We start from the raw sequence: 19,404 nt of genomic DNA, 5'->3' as shown, positions 1-19,404 counted from the left end.
AGGATTCTCCACAGAATCCCGAGAGGATTCTCCACAGAATCCCGAGAGGATTCTCCACAGAATCCCGAGAGGATTCTCCACAGAATCCCGAGAGGATTCTCCACAGAATCCCGAGAGGATTCTCCACAGAATCCCGAGAGGATTCTCCACAGAATCCCGAGAGGATTCTCCACATAATCCCGAGAGGATTCTCCACAGAATCCCGAGAGGATTCTCCACAGAATCCCGAGAGGATTCTTCACAGAATCCCGAGAGGATTCTCCACAGAATCCCGAGAGGATTCTCCACAGAACCCCGAGAGGATTCTCCACAGAATCCCGAGAGGATTCTCCACAGAATCCCGAGAGGATTCTCCACAGAATTGTCTCCGCAAAATTGTATCGCCTCCGAACTGCCTGCAATTTGCGATGGGTGGCATTTGCATCGTATCACCAGACAAATTTCCCTTACCGACTACCTCACACACGTTCCTACCCACGCACCGGAATGCGTAATTCATTTTTAATGAATGTCGACGGCAGCAAAACAACAACAGTAGAAACGGGACGAAAACCGAATGTCCATTGCCTGACAGAAGTGTGAGCGTCAGCCACCACCACCGCGGAAGCTCATTTTGCGCTTCAAGGCACTGCGTTTGGTAACGCTACCTACTGCTGCTGATGTCGTTGGTGGGTCGGTTCTGTTGTGTTGTTTTAACTGCTTTGAAAAACAGTTAAAATTTTGCAAATAGCTTTCGGATACCGATGATGACGTGCACATGTTTTCACGCACGCGCGTAACATCTTGTAACCTGATTTTACATACAAAGTTATACACAGACATTGACTCAGGCAGGAGGCCAAGAGAGGAGGATTCGACCGGTTGGATTAGATCCACTTAGAGCTGTCTGCTAGTTATGTTTTCTTGTTTTCAGCTGATGGGACGATGAAAGGGAGAAACTTACTCAACCGCTGTTTAATTTCTTATGTTCGCTTCAACGATCGTCGTCGCATTACATTTTAAGTGCATCATATGGGTATGCGATATTCGATTCTGTTTTGATCCATCCATATTTTTTTATGCTCATCCAGCTTCTGGCAGTACTCATTTGCTCCCTTTACACCGTTATGAAATTGTTGGATGTCTAAGATCGCCCTGCAGTAGGACTTCCTACTATAAGTTTGTATTAAACATAGCACCAGCCAATAATCAATCCACCCGGATCGATTTCAAACTAACTCCACTCTCGCATACATATTTTGTGTATAAATTTTGAATAATCGAAAAGAGCTGCAAACACTAATATTTTTTCCTCTGATCCCAACTTACTCTGCAACCAACGTTCGACAAAAAAAAAACTTCAATACTGTGCACACACTACGCAATATCCACCAACTGGTGTTGTATGTGCAGTGAACACTCCAGCATAGTTGCTAAATTTTCCATATCACGGTGATTGATTTGTGATTAAAAATAAATATAAATAGAAAATGAATAATTTCCACTGGGGCCTATTGGTATTAGACGTTGGCGGCAACCGTGGAACGTGGATCCAGCGAGGGGGAATGCGAATGCAGGCATTTCCGTTAGAACTAGAGGGTCGGCTCTAGTTCCTGCCCCCAGGTTTCCACCGGACCCCTAGTTCTAGTTCTCATTATTTGGTGTCGCTTCGCGGTCAAACTACAACATTTACGTGGGTATTTGGTCCGTACTCAGTTATTAATAAATAACAATGATTTGAATTTGAATCATTCATGTTACGACGACGACGACGACGCGACGATGGGATGCTGTGGATTTTCGGTAGAAGCGGACGTGACTGGAATTGGAACAAGGTGGTGGGTATCTGGACGAACAGACGACATTGAATAGTTGCTGCATATTTGAACTCATTAGTTGAAAGCTCTTTGTAGGAAATTGGAGACGAAAACATTCAAATTATACGGGTATAGCTGCAGTTTTGAAAACATTAAACCATGGTTTCTTGGACACCTGTGGAAAGATGGAATGCAACCATCAACCACCCATCTCTCCATCTCTCCATCTCTCTATTTGTGTTGCCAGCTGATCAAGGTCTTCTGACGGACCAATGCAAAAAATGCCTTGAAGGCGATTTGACGCACGTAAACATCGCCTTTGCTAGCGTCCACCTTGGCCCCCGACCATCTAGAATTCTACGGTTGTCTTGTCAGCCATTTCAGCGGCTCTCTGGTCGCTGACCAGCAAATGTACGATCTCTCAAGAGTTGTCGACCATTTTGTTGCTTCCCCTTTGTCTACAAACACATTTCCGGCTGTTCGAGCCCGTATGAAGTTGATTATCAATATTAACTTCATTTCTCGATCAGCCTAGATAGCTGTGCAGTGTCGGTAGCGATTGTCTCAATTGGCTAAGAATAACACTACGGACCGCCTGTTCCGGTGGTAAGAGTCCACCAACAGGTGACCCCTAATTCATGGTGTGATGCGGCTTTATGCTTACCGTGCCTAGGAATGAATGGCTAGGGGGGTCTAATAAAAACCTAACCGCTAATGGAGCCTGTGGAGTACCAGGGCGCCCTCCACAGTATGTAGCCCTTACTGCGCTAACCGGAGCAATGGTGCAGTGGACCTTGTGTTTCTCCGAGACAATCAGCTGCCCTTCTTTAGTCTCACTTGAGGCTAAATAAGGGCGGGATTATGAAGATGTTGTTAATTAGTTTAAATTTTCACCTATATGGTTTCGCATTATGCGATTTACACAGTGTATTCTGTGTATCCTCGCCATTGGCGTTTTCCAATCGATACCGATTTGGTTTCATTGTTGCTGTTCTTTATTGTGCTGTGATTATGAAGAGTTTGAACTTGAATAGTTTGGATAGTGGCTACGCTTATGCAAAATGGTACAGCCTAAGTAGCCTTATACCAAGAACCTTACTGTCGTAAGGGAAATTTCTTTCTAGGAAACCTTGTGAACCCGGTGTTCGCTACTTCCAGTGAAAATGAAATGGCAAACTCGCGTGTCATGCCTTGAGCCTGTGTGTTTGTCAACAACGCAATCGTTGCTACACTCATCTCTGAACTAACAATTGATGTATCTGTTGGAAATCTCACTTCTAATGTTTGGTCTATTTACCGTATGATCAATGAAGACAATTGTCAGACAAAAGAGGCACAAAACAAGCAACAAAGAAGGTGCGACGATTAGTCTTTATCCCTACTGGTGACAGATAATGACATGATCTCGAAATTTTTTGTTGCAGACAAAACGGAAGCTGAATTTGTTGCGTACTTTTCAACTCGTGAATAATCAATTATTACTAACCAAAAGTCGAAACTGTTTGATGATAGAGCTCCACCAGAGATGCAGTGTTTACCAACTCGAAGTTACTGTTCGAAAATCGCAATGTAAGGCTTAAAAATCTCTAGACTCGTGGTGTACGATGTTAATCCTATTATTTTCAAGTTGGGACAAACTTATGTCGCATGGGTTGTTTTGTCGCAACAAATACAGGTTGCGACATTGTCATTATTGTTGCGCGATGGTTGAATTTTGATTCACTGCATATGATAAATCGTTCCCTACGGATGCTTTCAAGCAAGTCATCGCATACTGCACTTCAAAAGGCCTTCCGCTAATGTTTGGCAATGATGCCAATGCTCACCATATAATCTGGGGCAGCTCAGACATCAATTTGAGAGGCTCCAGTTTGATGGAATACTTAAGTAGTACAGATCTTGGATTACTTAACATAGGCAACCGCCCAACCTTCATGGTATCTGCTAGAGAGGAAGTGTTAGATATAACGCTTTGCTCTAGCAGAATTAGTCACGAGCTAACCAATTGACATGAGTCAGATGAAGAATCTTAATCTGATCATCGCTACATCCCAAGTAGCACACATGTCACAAAAGAGTCACGGCGGCGCAGGTTACTGTTACGCAAAAGTCACTGTGACTTACTTCTAACAAGTAAGTATTTATTTGTTGAAAGTAAGTAAGTAAGTAATGTTACTTGGAATCTTTTTTGAACATGTGAACGTTTCAGGAATCCTCAGTCAACCAACTGGGATCTCTTTACCGATTTGATTGCAGCCAAATGTCATGGATACTCACCATCCATTGACACTCCAAGTGATTTAGATGATGCCGTTGATACTACAACGGCCTTCATCATGGACACTTTTGAAGAAGCTTACCCTCTGCGGTCTGTGAAGACCACAAGAGGAACCCCTTGGCGGAACTCTGATTTGGCGAAGCTCAGGAAACAATGTAGAAAGAGTTGGAACAGACGACGTTTGGCTGGATCGGAGGCTTTCAGGTCGGCTTGCAAGGCCGAAGCCAGAAAGCTCTCCGGTCTGCTGAACGGCCCGGCTGGAAAAAACCTTTGCACAAATGTTTCCAGTTTAAGTGAAGCCAGTCGGTTTAACAAAATCTTTGCAAAATCTAAGGATTTTCAAGTGAACGAACTTCGTTTGCCAAATGGTGATTTCACTTCCTCTTATGAGGAAGTTCTGGAATGCTTATTCAGCACACACTTCCCTAGATATGTGGATAATACATCTGCGGACGAACCTGATGTCTTTTCTTGTAGTTATGATTTTCTGGCTTCGGCTAGAACCCAAGTAACACACATGTTATATAATAGTTACGACAGCGCAAGTTTTGGTTGTATAGAAGTTTAATTTACGTTATTTCAACACAATGTTAGAATTACGTAAAATAAACTTCTATACAACCAAAACTTGCGCTGTCGTAACTCTATTATAACATGTGTGTTGCTTGGGAAGTATTGGTATAACTATAGGATCGATTGATTGGGCTCTTGATAGCTTTGCTCAAATCTCGTGGGGCAGATGGGATTTATCTTATTTTGCTTCAGAAGGGATTTGCTCATTTCAAACATGTTTTGAAAAAAAATATTTCTTTGTAGTTCTTCTACAGGGATATTACTGTGAAGTTCATTCCGAAAGTGGGTCCCGCGTCGTATGAAGAAGCAAAGAGCTTTAAGACCTATTAGTTTGACCTCATTTCTTCTCAAATGCTTAGAACGCATTGTCGATCATCACATCCGTGATGTTCATGTAGCCAATTTGCCTCTTCATGTGAACCAACATGCCTACCAATCTGGAAACTCCATTGTGACTCTTTTACACAAAGTTGTTTACGATATCGAGAAAGCATTCGCTCAAAATCCGTCTTGTCTGGGTGTTTTCTTAGATATCGAGGGTGCTTTTGACAACGTGGCTTTCGAAGCCATATTGGAAGCCGCACGGGGTCATGGTATATCTCCAATGATTTCCGATTGGATTCACTAAATGCTCAAAAACCGACATCTCTTCTCGACATTGCGCCAAGCGGCGATTAGGAAATTGAGTGTTTGTGGATGCCCCCAAGGGGGAGTCATGTCACCACTTTTGTGGGATCTCGTAGCAGATACGCTATTGAGCCAATTCAATAACCGGTTTACCTACTTATGATTTTGCCGACGACTACCTAACATTGTTTGTTGGTATGTGCCTCAGCACCCTTTTCGACCTGATGCCAAGTGCCCTTCAGGTAGTTGAGGGTTGGTGTCGCCAATATGGCCTTTCGGTAAATCCGAGTGAAACATCTAATGTTCTTTTTACGGAAAGGTGAAATCGTAATGGCGTTTGACCTTTGCGTCTCTTTGATTCTGAAATCGATGTGATTGAACAAGTAAAGTACGTTGGAGTCATTCTTGATTCCAAGCTTTCCTGGACACCTCACATTGAGTTCAGAATCAAGAAAGCTTGTATGGTCTTTGGGCAACGCCGGCGAACCTTTGGTACAACTTGGGGTCTAAAACCCAAGTATATCAAATGAACACAACTGTTGTTGGCCAATGGATGTCTTGTGTGGTGGCCGAAGGGCGAAATGAGAACGATCCAATCAAAGTTTGGCCATCTCCAAAGGATGTGCTCAATGGCGATGTCTGGAGCGTTCTCTACAACTCCCACGGCAGCGCTCGAAGTTCTCTTTGACGTTGCTCCCTTGCGTTGCTCCACTACACATTCATCTCAAACAAGAAGCACTTTCTTGCACTTACCGTCTATGGGTACTCGGTTTACTAGAGGAAACTCCTGTGAACCGCAGTTCAACACACACCTCGTTGTTTCCACTTTTGGTGAATTGGGACAAAGTTGTCCTTGCTCCAAGTGATCTTACAATTGCTTGTAATTTTCCATATAGGACATTTTCCACGAAATTCGCTTCCCGGGAAGAGTGGACATCTGGATATCTGGAAAGAAGTATTTCAGATGGCATCGTATGTTTTACTGATGGCTCCCTTCTTGAAGGTCTAGCAGGTGCTGGTGTTTATTCTTCTGAGCTAAGGCTGTATCAGCCTTATTCACTTGGTAGACACTGCACCGTTTTTCAGGCCGAAATATTTGCTCTTATGTGCTGTGTGTTGCAATCGACACTTCAGCAGCACGTAATGGGCAAAGTAATATGGTTCTGTTCAGATAGCCAGGCTGCCATTAAAGCACTTGCTTCGGCCAACTCCAGGTCGAAGATAGTTATCGCTTGTCGAACTCAAATTGAGGAGCTGAATTCAGCAAACGCTGTTCACCTTGTATGGGTACCTGGCCATTCTTCCATCGCTGGAAATGAATTGGCTGATGAATTAGCTCGCACTGGAGCATCACATGACTTCATTGGCCCTGAGCCAGCTATTCCGATATCGAAGTGTTGGGTAAAGCTTCAGATTCACACCTGGGCTGCCACTCAACAAAGACAATACTGGAATAGTTTGGAGTTGTATTGTATTGTACTGGGTCATCTCTAGGAGTGGTGAAGTATCTAACAAATCTGTCAAAGCAGAATTCCAGCATGCTGGTCAAAGCATTGTCTGGCCACTGCCGACATTGCGAATATTCAGCAAGCTGATTCATTTGCATGTGATAGCTGTGAATTCGATTATGGAACTTCGTATCATTTGATAGGTAACTGTCCAGTTTTTGCGCAACTGCGTTTCCGAGTTTAAGTGAGACTGACTTCAGAAACCTGAATCTTCAGGATTTTCTTTTGTTCTTGACCCGCTGTGGTAAAAAGCTATAGGCTCTCTTTACGCTTTAAGCGTTATCATAGTGCACTTTTCAGGGCGCTGTTTGAATCCATTGTGGTATGCTTATGCGTTATTACAGTGTCCTTTTCAGGACACTATGTATGTGAACCCATTATGGTACGCTTATGCGTGTATGACGATCCTATTCCCTTACCTGTCCTTTCGCCTGTCTTGCCCTTTTTTCCATTTCCCAAATGAAAGAGAACGTGCCTCTGAAGCCAACCTACTGATACCTACCATCTCGTGGACTTTTGTCCATACACAATTTTCGAAATTTGTATGGAGCGTAGATTTTGAGCAGACCCCTCCCCCATTACCCCTTAGAGTCTACGTAGTTTATGGACAGGCCCCAAGAACTTACAGGAGTTCCTACAGGAATTCCTTCCGAAATTCACTAAGATATTCATTTAGAGTTTTCTGCAGGAATTCTTTCTGACATGCTTTCAACGTCCTTCCAGGAGCTGCATCTGTCAGGGATTCTTCCGGGGGACTTATTTTCTTGCTTATTGTAAGAGCTCCTAATGTGATAAACTTCTGAAGAAACTGCTGGAGGGATTCCTGAAAGAATCTCTGGATAATTTCTTAGTTCTCGTTTGAATCCCTGCATATTATTCTCGGGAGAAATTGCTCCAGAAATTCTTGAAGTAATTCAAAAAATCATCAGGTAATCCTGGGGAAATTCTCGGGTACATCCCTGGAAAAGATGATTGAAGAATTCCAGAAATTTCTGAAGAAACTCCTGAATGAATTTTTGAAGCAAACCTGAGAAGAATTTCTGAAGAAATCAACTGAAGAATTCCTGGAACAATCCCTGGAAGACATCCTGGATAAATTCCTGGAGAAATACTTGGATGAATCCCTGGAGGAATTCCTACAGGAATGCAGGAATTCCCGGAGGAATATCTGGAGGTATTTCTGGATGAATCCTGGGAAGAATCGGAAGCGAAATTTCTGAAGAAATCTCTTGAGGAATTCCTAGAATGAATACAAGATAAATTTCAAGAGGATTCTTTGGAGGAATTCTGGGAGGAATCCCTAGATTTTTTTTGAAGAAATCTCTTGAGGAATTCCTGTAGGATATGTTAGAGAAATTTTTGAAGAAATCCCTTGAGGATTTTTTTCTCTCGGAAATTCATGAATCCTGGAGAAACGCCTGGAGGAACTCCTGAACAAATTTCTGGCGTATTCCCTGGAGGAATTCCAGGATGAATTTTGGAATGAAACTTAGCAGGAGTTCCTGGAGCAACTCCTGGAGGAATTCCTGGAGAAACCCCTTCGGAGAATTCCTGGAGAAATCTCCAGAGGAGTTTGGGGAGGAATTTCAGGAGAAATTTCTGAAAAAAACCTCGAGATATTCCTGGAGGAATTTTCTGGAGGAATCCCTGGGAAAATCCCTGGAGTAATACGTGGAGAAGTCTCTGAAGCAATTCTTGGAGGAATCTCTGGAGGAGTTCCTGGCAGAATCTCTGAACAAATTCCTATAGGATTTCCTGCAGAAATTCTGAAGGATGTCCACGAGCTATTCTTGGATCAATCCCTGGAGGAATCGCTGACGTAATTTCTGGGGAAATTGTTGGAGAGATTCCCGGAGGAGTTCCTTGAGAAATTCCTGGAAGAATTCCTGGATCAATTCCTATTGGTATTCCTATGGGAATTACTGGAGGAATCCCTGAAGAAATTCCTGAAGGAATCTCAGAGGAATTCTAGAAGAATTTCTGGAAGGATTTTTAGAGAAATCCTCGAAAGAATTCCCGAAGGAATCCCTGGGACAATCCTTGCAGAAAGTTGTGGGGAAATTCCTGGAGGAATCCCCAAAGCAAATCCTGGAGAAATCTCTGGTGGAATTTTTGGAGGAATTCCTAGAAGATTCCATGAAAAAATCTGGGTTTCTGCAGGAATCTTAAGAGGAACTCCGGGAGAAATTTCTGAAAAAACCCTTGAGAAATTCCCAGTGGAATATCAAGAAGAATTTGTGGAGGAATTCCTGAACAAAATCCTTGGGAGAATCCTTAAAGAAATTCATGGAGATATCCCTGGAAAAATCCCTGAAGAGGTTCCTGGAGGAATTCTTAGCGCAGTTCCTGGTGGAATCCCTGCAGAAATTCCTGGAAGAAAGTCTGGAAGAACTCCTGCAGGAATCCCTAAAAAAACAAAAGTTGTTCCTAGAGAAAATCCTGGAAGAATTTTTGAAGGAATCCCTGAAGGATTTCCAGGAGAAATTCTTGAATGAATTTCTGATAGAATTTATGAAGGAATTTCCAGATCAATTCCTGGTTCAATTCCTGAAGAAATCCCTGCAGTAATTTATGGAGGAACTCCACGAGGAGATGCTGGAAAATTCCTGGATCAAATCCTGAAGAAATGTCTGCATGAACTCCTGGAGGAACCCCAGGAAGAAACTCCTGAAAAGCACTTCTGGGGTATTCCTGGAGAAGTCCCTTAAGCAATTCCTGGAGGAAATCTCTGCAAGAATCCAAGGAGAAGTCCCGGGAAGAGTGCTTAAATAAATACCTGAAAGAATGCGTTGGAGAATCCCTAGTGAAATTATTTGAGCAATGTCTGGAGATATCTTTGGAGAAACTTCTATAAGACTCTGTTGAAAAACCCTTGGAGGATTTCCTTGAAGGTTTTTTTGAATGAATTCCTGAAAGAATTCCTAGTAGACGACAAGCGAAGTTTTTCTTGGCGGTGTTGTACTTTTTACAACGGCGCATGTCCTTAAGGGTTAAGAGCAAAGAGTTACTGCGCTACTACGATCGCCAAGAAGCACTGTTTGTCGTCAGTGGAAGCATTATGTTCAGCGACAGGTTGGTTATCCCAGCCCTTTGGAGGAAGCGGTGTCTGGTCCAAATGTACAATGGGTATCCAGGGATTCAACGAATGACGGCTGTGACGCGCAGTTTTGTCTACTGGCTTTGTCTAGACGCCTTTCCCATTCCTGGATGAGGATGACATCATCAGAGTTGGAGGTCGTCTACGCCATTCGGATCAACAATACGTTACCAAACATCCTGCAATTCTCCCAAGTTCTCATCCGCTCACAAGGCTTCTTGCTGACTTCTACCATCGCTAAACTATTCACGGTGGACGACGGTTGATACTCTCCACAATGAGACAGGAGTTTTGGCCGATTCACGGAAAACGAGTAGTTGACGGAGTCCATCGCAAATGTTTTCGTTGTTTTACTACCGAAACGGAAACCATTCTCAGCAAAGGTCAGAAACAACGCCGTACAGTCGAACAACGCGAAGTGTCCACCGTGTTCGGAGATTCATGGACTCCACATTTGTCCAGCCTTTCTGAAGATGTCGTTGTCCAGTCGAGAGTCCCTACTGCGGACTCAATCACTCTGCCGCAACTGCCTCAAGCGTGGTCATCTTGCTCGAGAGTGTGCATCGAAGTTTTCCTGTCGGTATTGTAAGGCACGACACCACTCCCTGCTGTGCTTCAAGGCAGGAGACGCTAACGGTTACCAAGGATCATCTGGGAAGGCGAATCTGGAAGACAGCGCTAAGCAGGACGGCACAGGATCGATTTCGAAGGCAGTGAATGCCTCAGCGGTTGAATCTACTTCTTCCAACGCAGCACAGTGCGTCTCATCTCAGGTTCTCCTGGCTACAGCAGTCGCCGTGATCGAAGACGTCCAAGGTTCTCTCTATCCAGTACGAGCGCTACTGGATTCAGGGACGGAATGCAACTTCATCACCGAGAATTCCTACTAGACGATGAAGCTGGCGGTTAAAAGGACGGACATATCTATTATGGGCATCGGACAATCAAGCACTAAGGCATCTCGGAAGATTAAGGTGGTCGTCATGTCTCGAAACTCGCCGTACGCTCTACCGATGGAATTTCTCGTTCTACCGAAGGTCACTGCTTGCCTGCCAACCTCTACAGTTCAGACAAATGGATGGGAAATACCGGTAGACATCGAATTAGCGGATCCAGAGTTTTTTTTTTCAGTCAAGAAAGGTCGACTTGGTGTTAGGAATTCAAGCTTTCTTCAGCTTCTTTCCAACCGGAAGGGAAATCCAACTTGGAAAAGGTTTACCTGTGCTGATCGAGTCCGTTTTTGGGTGAATAGTGACAGGCCAAGTCACTACAGCAAGTCAGGGTACCAATTACATTTGCAATAGGCAGTCTCTGACGATCTGGAGGATTTTTTGGTGCGGTTTTGGTCCTGCGAGGAAGTGGGAGCCGTCAGCAAATTCTCTCCAGAAGAAGCGCGCTGCGACCGTGACGTACGGCACCAAATCTGCACCATATTTCACCACTCGGACCATGAAGCAGCTAGCGTCCGATGAGCGGGACAAGTTTCCTCTAGCAGCACCAACTATCGAAGCGGACGTGTATATGGACGACGTTCCTAAGCAACCAAAAGTTCGGATTTCACTTGAAGAACGAACTCAGAAGTTCAAATTTGGTTCAATTTCGGTTTCGTTGAACTTGATTCTCCAAAAAGTTACTCATGTATTGTTTATGAACTTGGAAGTACATATACAAGTTTTTGGCTTCTCTTCAAAACGACATTGAAGTCGAAAAAAGGTTCAGAAAAAAACTTACTTTGAATTTTAGGGCAGAGTTCAATCAAATTTTAAACGAACTCATGTTGAACGTTTGCGTGCCACTAAAGTTTAAATATAGTTCAAATAAACATATACCAACAACTTGAAATGTTCCGTTTCGAACTTGTTTTGAACTTTAAGTTAAACTTATAAGAGTAGTAATACTACTCTAAGTTCTGATAAATATTAACCGTACCAAAAGTGAACTTCACATGAACTTCGGAAACAGCGGAGCTGGGGAGAAGTTCACATTCAATTAAATCACTCGGCAATCGAGCTCAGCAGCCACAGCTTGTGTTAATTTCACAAGTACACTTTGTTTCACTATTATATTTCAACGTACTTACTTGAAATCCACGCAAAGAGTCCGTATTGTGTGGCTCAAAGGCTGCCCTCTTAGCGAGCAAATGCTCCACCCAGTGTTCCGCGAGAGTTTTTTCGGCTACGGCGAAAGTCTTCCAGTCTGATGTTTTCCATCCCGTTTCACTTGTCGTGCCAGCGCACCGGTGATCAACGCGATCGTAGTCACTGAAAACTTATAATCTTTTCAGAATTACCGACACTGGCACTAATTTATAGCTTTGCACTTGCCTAAACTGCGAACCAAAACAAACTGAAAATGTCAAACTGTGTAAGTTCACAAAAAGTCCTACGTAAACTTCTTCCGAACTTTCGGCTTCAAAAAGTTTGTCTCGCAGAGTATTTCAAGTTCAGAGAAAGTTTACACGCGAACCTGATTGAGCACTAATAAATGATATCAGCACATTGAGTAAAATCCCTCAGTGCTTAACAATCCAAACATAGAGTAGTGGTAAGGCGTCGGCTTTCAACGAGGAGAACCCGAGTTCAACTCTCAGTAAGTAGAAAAACATCAAAAATGTATTTCAAGATATTAGTCAATCAGGATTCCACATATGCTAATGTCTCTCAATCAAAAATTACTTTTGAGGACTAAGCGCTTTTTTTCATTTTACGGGAGCTTATTTTTAAGCTGAATAGCGTTCCTTTCAGCGGCACAAGTGTACTTTTTATGAACTGAAGTTCGGTTAACTACTTAAAAAGTGAGCTGTATAGAACGCTATTCATCTTCCTTCGAATAGCTGATTAAGCCCAAACATGCTGTTTTATCCGAACTTTTGGTTGCTTGGGTTGTCTCTGGAGCAGACGACGTCGAATCGGCGTCCGACGATCGAATTGAGAAGGCAATGATCTGCGGTGGATTCAAACTGCGAAAGTGGGCTTCCAACCGCCCGGAAGTACTACAAGGAATTCCAAGGGAAAATTTGACATTACCTGATTCGAACGGTATCGATTGGGACCAGGATGCAGAGGTGAAAGCATTGGGCTGAACATGGCTTCCTAACGTAGATCAATTCCGTTTCAAGTTCGATATTCTTTCAATCACCGAACATCAGATCCTCACGAAACGACAGGTGCTGTGTTTCATTGCGAGACTTTTCGACCCACTAGGCCTGCTTGGAGCGACCATTACTTCTGCGAAGATCTTCATGCAGCGGCTTTGGTGTCTGAAGAACGAAGAAGGACAGAATCTTCAATGGGACGATGCACTACCCGAAATGGTGGCTGAGGACAGGCGAACATTTCACGAGCCACTTCCTCGCTGAACAAAATTCGGACAGTCGCTTATGGTGTGACAATCTACATTCGAAGCCAGAGGGATGATGGCACAGTTTTAGTTCACCTCGAAATCAATGGTGGCACCACTCAATGTGCAGTCTCTACCTCGGTTGGAGCTCCGCGGCGCACTTTTGGCAGCACAGCTTTGGGAAAAGGTAAGGAAGTTTCAGAAAACAGATGACCGAGTTCAGTTCTGGATGGATTCGACCTGCGTACTGCACTAGATAAGATCACCACCTGGAACGTGGACAACTTTTGTCGCAAACAGAGTTACGAAAATTCCAGGTTTGACGGAAGCAGGTCCATGGAGACACGTTCCTGGAATTACAAACCCTGCTGATCTGATGTCGCGTGGAATCTCGCCGAACAGCATCCTTGGAATCGATATGTGATGGCATGGACCTACCTGGCTGCTGGAAACCCCTGGAAGTTGGCCCAAACCCGTGGAGAACACATCAGAAGAGGAGTAGCAGAAACGACAAAATGTGGTGGCTTGCACTTTGTCGAAGGAATCAGGGTTCATTTCGAATTTATTAGCAAAATTTTCATCATTTACGAGGTTGATTTGTCCGCATACTGGTTGCGCTTTTTGGCAACTTACGGTGCTCAGCAGATAAGAAGCAGACAGGATTTATATCTAGTTACGAACTACAAGCTGCGAAACCAACTATCATTCAGAAGAATCAGGGCGAATCGTTCCCGGACGAGATCAGCAAGTTATCGGTTGGCACACCTGAGGCCCGGAATTCCCCCTCTATGATGATACAATCCTCGAATGGACGAAAGGAGCATCCTGAGGGTCGGCGATAGATCAACTCATCCCAAAGAACCGCCGTAAGCGAAACATTCAATTGTTCTACCGGCATTAGGCATGCCTTCACTGAATTGATTTTCCGTCATTTCCATCAAGTGTACCTTCACGATGGGCCCCATTTGCTTCCGGGTACAGTTCGGCAACGGTGCTGGCCACTGGGGGCAGAAACATAGCAAAAAAGGTCGTCCATCAGTGTCAGCGATGTTTCTGCGCAAGGCCATTCGTAATTCAGCAGCAGATGGGAGAGTTGCCGGCCGCCCGAGTCACGGTTTCACGTCCGTTCTCAAAAACTGGCGTAGATCTCTTTGGATCGGTGTATCTATGAGCTAGTCGAGGACGAAAACCAACCAAGGCATATGTCGCAATCTTCGTGTGCAAAGCCGTGCATATGGAATTGGTTTCAGACCTGTCTACGTAGTGGTTTCTACAGGCATTGCGGCGATTCTTTGCGCGCCGGGGGCGCTGCACCGATGTCTACTCAGATAACGGGACGAATTTTGTGGAAGCGAGGAACCTAATTCAGGAGCTATTCAAGTTGCTGAAAAACAAGGCACATCGTGAGATCATTTTTTGATTGGAGGATCATTATTAGCACTTCCCGATCTGTCCTTGGTGATGTCCAGCTCAATTGGTTGACGTTGACGCAGTTCCAGTTAATTCAAAGGCAGCTACAGGATTTCTGAAAATGTTGGCGTCGCGACCGCGAGTATTTATCGAGCTTCAGGCCCGATCAAAACATTGGCAGCCAGCAGTAGACAACCAGGTAGGAAAATTGGTTGTTGTAGTAGAACCGAACCAACGACACAATGGAAAATGGGCCGGATTCAAGAGCTGCACCCTGGCAAAGATGGAATCAGTCGAGTTGTTACAGTGCGGACAGCAACTGGTAGTTTGAAACGACCAATAGTAAAATTATGTTTGTTGCCGATGAGGGCCCAGGAAGATTAGGACTGATTGCGTAGATTCAATCCAGTGCACCGAGGGGAGTGTTTTCTTTATATTTCAGAAGTTTCCCGGTAACTTCAGGGTGGGTGAGCATGTCCGCGAGCTCACCAATTATTTCTACGGACGCAGCCGCGTTTAGGAACTCCGTTGGAAACTGAGCTACTGTGGCTACGTAGTGGTGAACCGATTTGGACACTCGAACTACCTACGACCACTACAGAACGGCCGGTCATCACTGGCCAACGACAAGAAAGCAGAACGTCGATCCAGAGCAGATCAGTGCATATCAGTACGTCGTCGCGAGCAATTGCAAGTTGCGAACCTTTGCCGTGATTTGTTAGATTAACTCGCAAACACCCGGGACGATCTACTTTTGGCAGAAATGCAATATCTTCTTTGTTTTAAAAGATTTTACTCTGGATTTTTTTTATAGTCAAGGGGAATAGTTGTGCTAAGAAATGGTACCTCCCCCTGTTCACCCTCCCCCCTTTTGCGGGGAGGCAAAAATATGTAGCTTTTTTTTTGTATTTTTCATAAATTCTACATGTTTTTTGCTGAAATTTCATCGTTTTGCTAAACATCAATAGTTTTCACTGTTCATAGACATGCAATGTATTACTACCCATCATAGTCTGTTGAAGTTTTGATCCCAGAGCTATTCTAAGGCCTCCAAAGTACTCCGAAGTTTCTGACACAAATCTAACACTCTCAACCAAATTTTATACACGATGAATGATCACAGAACATTGTCTACGGTACTCAAAAAGCCTCAAAGCACCCCTAGAAAATTCATGGTACATGAATGGGGTGATCTAGGTCATCCAAATTATTCTGGAATTCATTTCCTTAAGATCTAAAACATCTACCATCGTTTGTGTTCACTCTGTCCAAGAAATTTACACGTTAATGTCCATTACACCTCACAATGCTATGAGCAACTTGATATTGTGGTAGTTGGAAATTCCGTGAAATACAAATAGCCTCCAAAATACTTTGAAGTTTGGCTTACGATATCGACATACTGTCTCATGCTTTAGTTGTGAAAAATTTTCGTGGAATGTAGTCTATAGTGCCGATGGAACCTCAGTGCACATCTACAATGCTTTAGGTACATTCATGGGATATTCCAGGCTTTCCAAACTATTCAGGAGTTATGAACTTCAAGGTCTACAGGCTCTACTCTTGCTTTTCTTCACTCTATTGGCATAATTCTTTCACGATTGTGTCTATTGCATCTCATTATATTACGAGTATCTGTATTTGTTGCTATTTGGGTATCCAATAGCATACAAATGGATCCAATGTATTTTGAAGTATGGGTCACAATCAAGGCTGCGACCATTCATTTGCAAAGATTTACATTCATTTGCTTTTATCTCAGTTCAGAAGCATGCTATCGAAAAACCATGTATGGATGAATTTAACCTTGTAGTTTTATCTGAAAGTTTGCCGAATAACATTAGGGTTGCACACGCATACCAAAGTCGTGAGCGAGCTGTGAAGGCAACTTTCCACAGCGTGAATGTAATTTACATTCACCGCGCGGAGAGTTGCCTTCACAGCTCGCTCACGACTTTGGTATACGTTTGCGACCCCAATGTTATTCGGCAAACTTTCAGATAAAACTACAAGGGTAAATTCATCCATACATTGTTTTTCGATAGCATGCTTCTGAACTGAGATAATAGCAAATGAATGTAAATCTTTGCAAATGAATGGTCGCAACCTTGGTCACAATACAGATAATCTTAGGATATTTCTATTGTAGCGAATGCTTGCGGAATATGATCTACGCTACTCTTAGAATCTCAGAGTGCAATTCTGATAACTTAGCAACATTTACTTGGTGATCTAGATCATCCAAACTGTTCTGAAATTAAGACCTTCAACCTTTACAAGCTCTACTCTTGTATATCTTTATTTTATCGATGTACTTCTTCCACGATTACCTCTGTTGTTTCTCATAATTTGTTGAGCATTTGTGTTACTTCCCAGTCAACACATGATCGCATATGATGTTGAATAGGATGCAAAAGTGGAGGCGATATTCGCACACTTTACACGCGTTTAAGGTGACTTGGTGCATCACAGAATTTTCATAGGAATCATTGACTTTTTAATTTTCAATGATTGTTTGCCTCGCGTTTTTGAAGTGATAAAAAACGGGTAATTTTGCAGTCACGCAGTAGAAAAAGTATCATCACACTCACCACGAGTGAGCATATGGGATGATACATTTTCATCCGAATTTGCGCTTTGGTAACTGAGTTTTATCACTTTGAAATTTCGAGCGAGATTTCAATGATGCTGATGACGCACTACGCGTCGTTAAATGGATGCATGTCCGCATATGGCGTCCACTGTAGCATCCTATCCAACATCATATAAGACTTTGTGTTAGCTGGGTTGTGCATCCACTGACATACAAATGTTCTTTATGGTATTTGGAAGTGTCGGAAATTACCCAAGAATTCCTCAAGGCGTTCCTCGGAAATTCCTCCAGGAGTCCCTCAGATATTCATCGAGATATTCTCCGAGAATATCTCTACGAGTTCCTAGGGAATGTCTCGAGACTTCCCGTGAAATTCTTCAGGAGTTTCCCAGCAGTTTCTCGAAAATTTATTCAGGAGCTATTCTGGAATTCCTTTAGAAGTTCCTCAGGAATTACTTCAAAAACTTTTCGGAAAATCCTGCAGGAGTTCCTTGGGAATTCCTTATGAAATTCCCCGAGGATTCCACGGGAGTCCCCCAAGGATTTCTTCATCCATTCCCTAAAAACTCATTCAGGGAGTTTTCCCAAGAGTTCCTCCAGAAATTTCTCCTGGAATTCCTCCAGGAAATTTTCCAGGGATTCCTCCAAGAATTTTCCTAAGAATTTCTCCAGGGATTCCTCCAGCGGTTTCTCTAGAAGTTCATCCAGGGATTGCTTCAGGAATACCCTTAGGGATTCCTGCATGGATCCCTCCATGGATTCATCCAGGAATTCATTCAGGTAATTCTCCAATAATTCCTCCAAAGCTCCCTCAGAAGTTCTTCCAAGATTTCCTCCAGCAACTAACCCAGGGATTTCTTCAGGATTCGAGGGATTCTTCCAGAAATTTCTCCAGCGGTTCCTCCAGAGTTTCCTCCAGCAATTTCTCGAGAAACTACTCCGGAAATTCCTTCAGGATTCATACAGAAATTCCTCCAAGACATCTGTCTCGAATTTTTCCAAGAATCCCTCCAAGAATTCCAAAAAAATCCTACTGTACCTTCCCCAAAAATTTTACCAGAGAACCCTTTAAGATATCTACCAATAATCCCTTCAGGAATTTCCTCCAGGGATTTTTCAAGAAATTCCTTAAAAAAATTCATTTGAAAAATCCTCTAGAAATTCCTTTATGAATACCTCCTAGAATTTTCAGGAAACCTCCAGAAATTCCTCAAGAAAATACTCCCGGGACAACTCCAGGGATTCCACCGAGAATTCCTTCAAGGAAGTCCAACATGAACTCTAATAAGAATCTCTCCAAGACCTGCTCCAATATTTATGTCAAAATTCCTCCAAGAATCCGTCCTGGAATTTCGCCAAGAGTTCCTTTATAAATTTCTCTAGGAAAACCTCCAGGGTTTTTCAATAAATACCTTCAGAACTTCCTCCAGAAATGCCTACTGGAATATCTCCGGGAATTTCTCCAAGAATTCCTTCAGGTAATCCTCCAAGAATTTCTAGGAATTTCTCCAGGAATTCCTCCAAAAATTCCTACAAGAATACATCCGAGAATTTCTTCAAGAATTTCTTGAAGAAATTTCTGGAGAATTCCCTGGAGGAATTCCTGGAGTACTTTCTGCAATAATTCGTGTAGTAATTTGTGAAGGAATTAGTGTAGTAGCGTAGATTATATTCCGAGAGCATTCGCTACAATAAAAATATCCTAAGATTATCTGTATTGCGACCCATACTTCAAAATACATTGGGTCCATTTGTATGCCAGTGTACACCCAAATAACAACAAATACAGATACTCGTAATATAATGAGGTGCAACAGACACAATCGTGAAAGAATTATGCCAATAGAGTGAAGAAAAACAAGAGTAGAGCCTGAAGACCTTGAAGTTTCTAGTTCCAGAATAGTTTGGAAAGCCTGGAATATCCCATGAATGTACTAAAAGCTTTATAGATGTGCGCTGAGGTTCCATCAGCACTATAGACTACATTCCACGAAAATTTTTCACAACTAAAGCATGAGACAGTATGTAGATATCGTAAGCCAAACTTCAAAGTGTTTTGGAGGCTATTTGTATTTTACGGAATGTCCAACTGCCACAATATCAAGTTGCGCATAGCATTGTGAGGTGTAATGGACATTAACTTGACTAAATTTCTTAGACAGAGTGAACACAAACGATGGTAG

At 43.1% G+C, this 19,404-nt stretch overlaps 1 protein-coding gene across 1 annotated transcript in view; it reads right to left on the bottom strand.

The window, feature by feature from the left end:
* Positions 1-19,404, bottom strand: part of LOC109399007 (uncharacterized) — a 234,228-nt gene that overhangs the window by 12,539 nt on the left and 202,285 nt on the right. The window lies entirely within an intron of this gene.

This window comes from Aedes albopictus, chromosome 1 (assembly GCF_035046485.1).
Source record: "Aedes albopictus strain Foshan chromosome 1, AalbF5, whole genome shotgun sequence".
Taxonomy (NCBI): Eukaryota; Metazoa; Arthropoda; class Insecta; order Diptera; family Culicidae; genus Aedes; species Aedes albopictus.
Note: the sequence above shows the minus strand (reverse complement) of the source record. Positions and strands in the feature narration are given on the sequence as shown.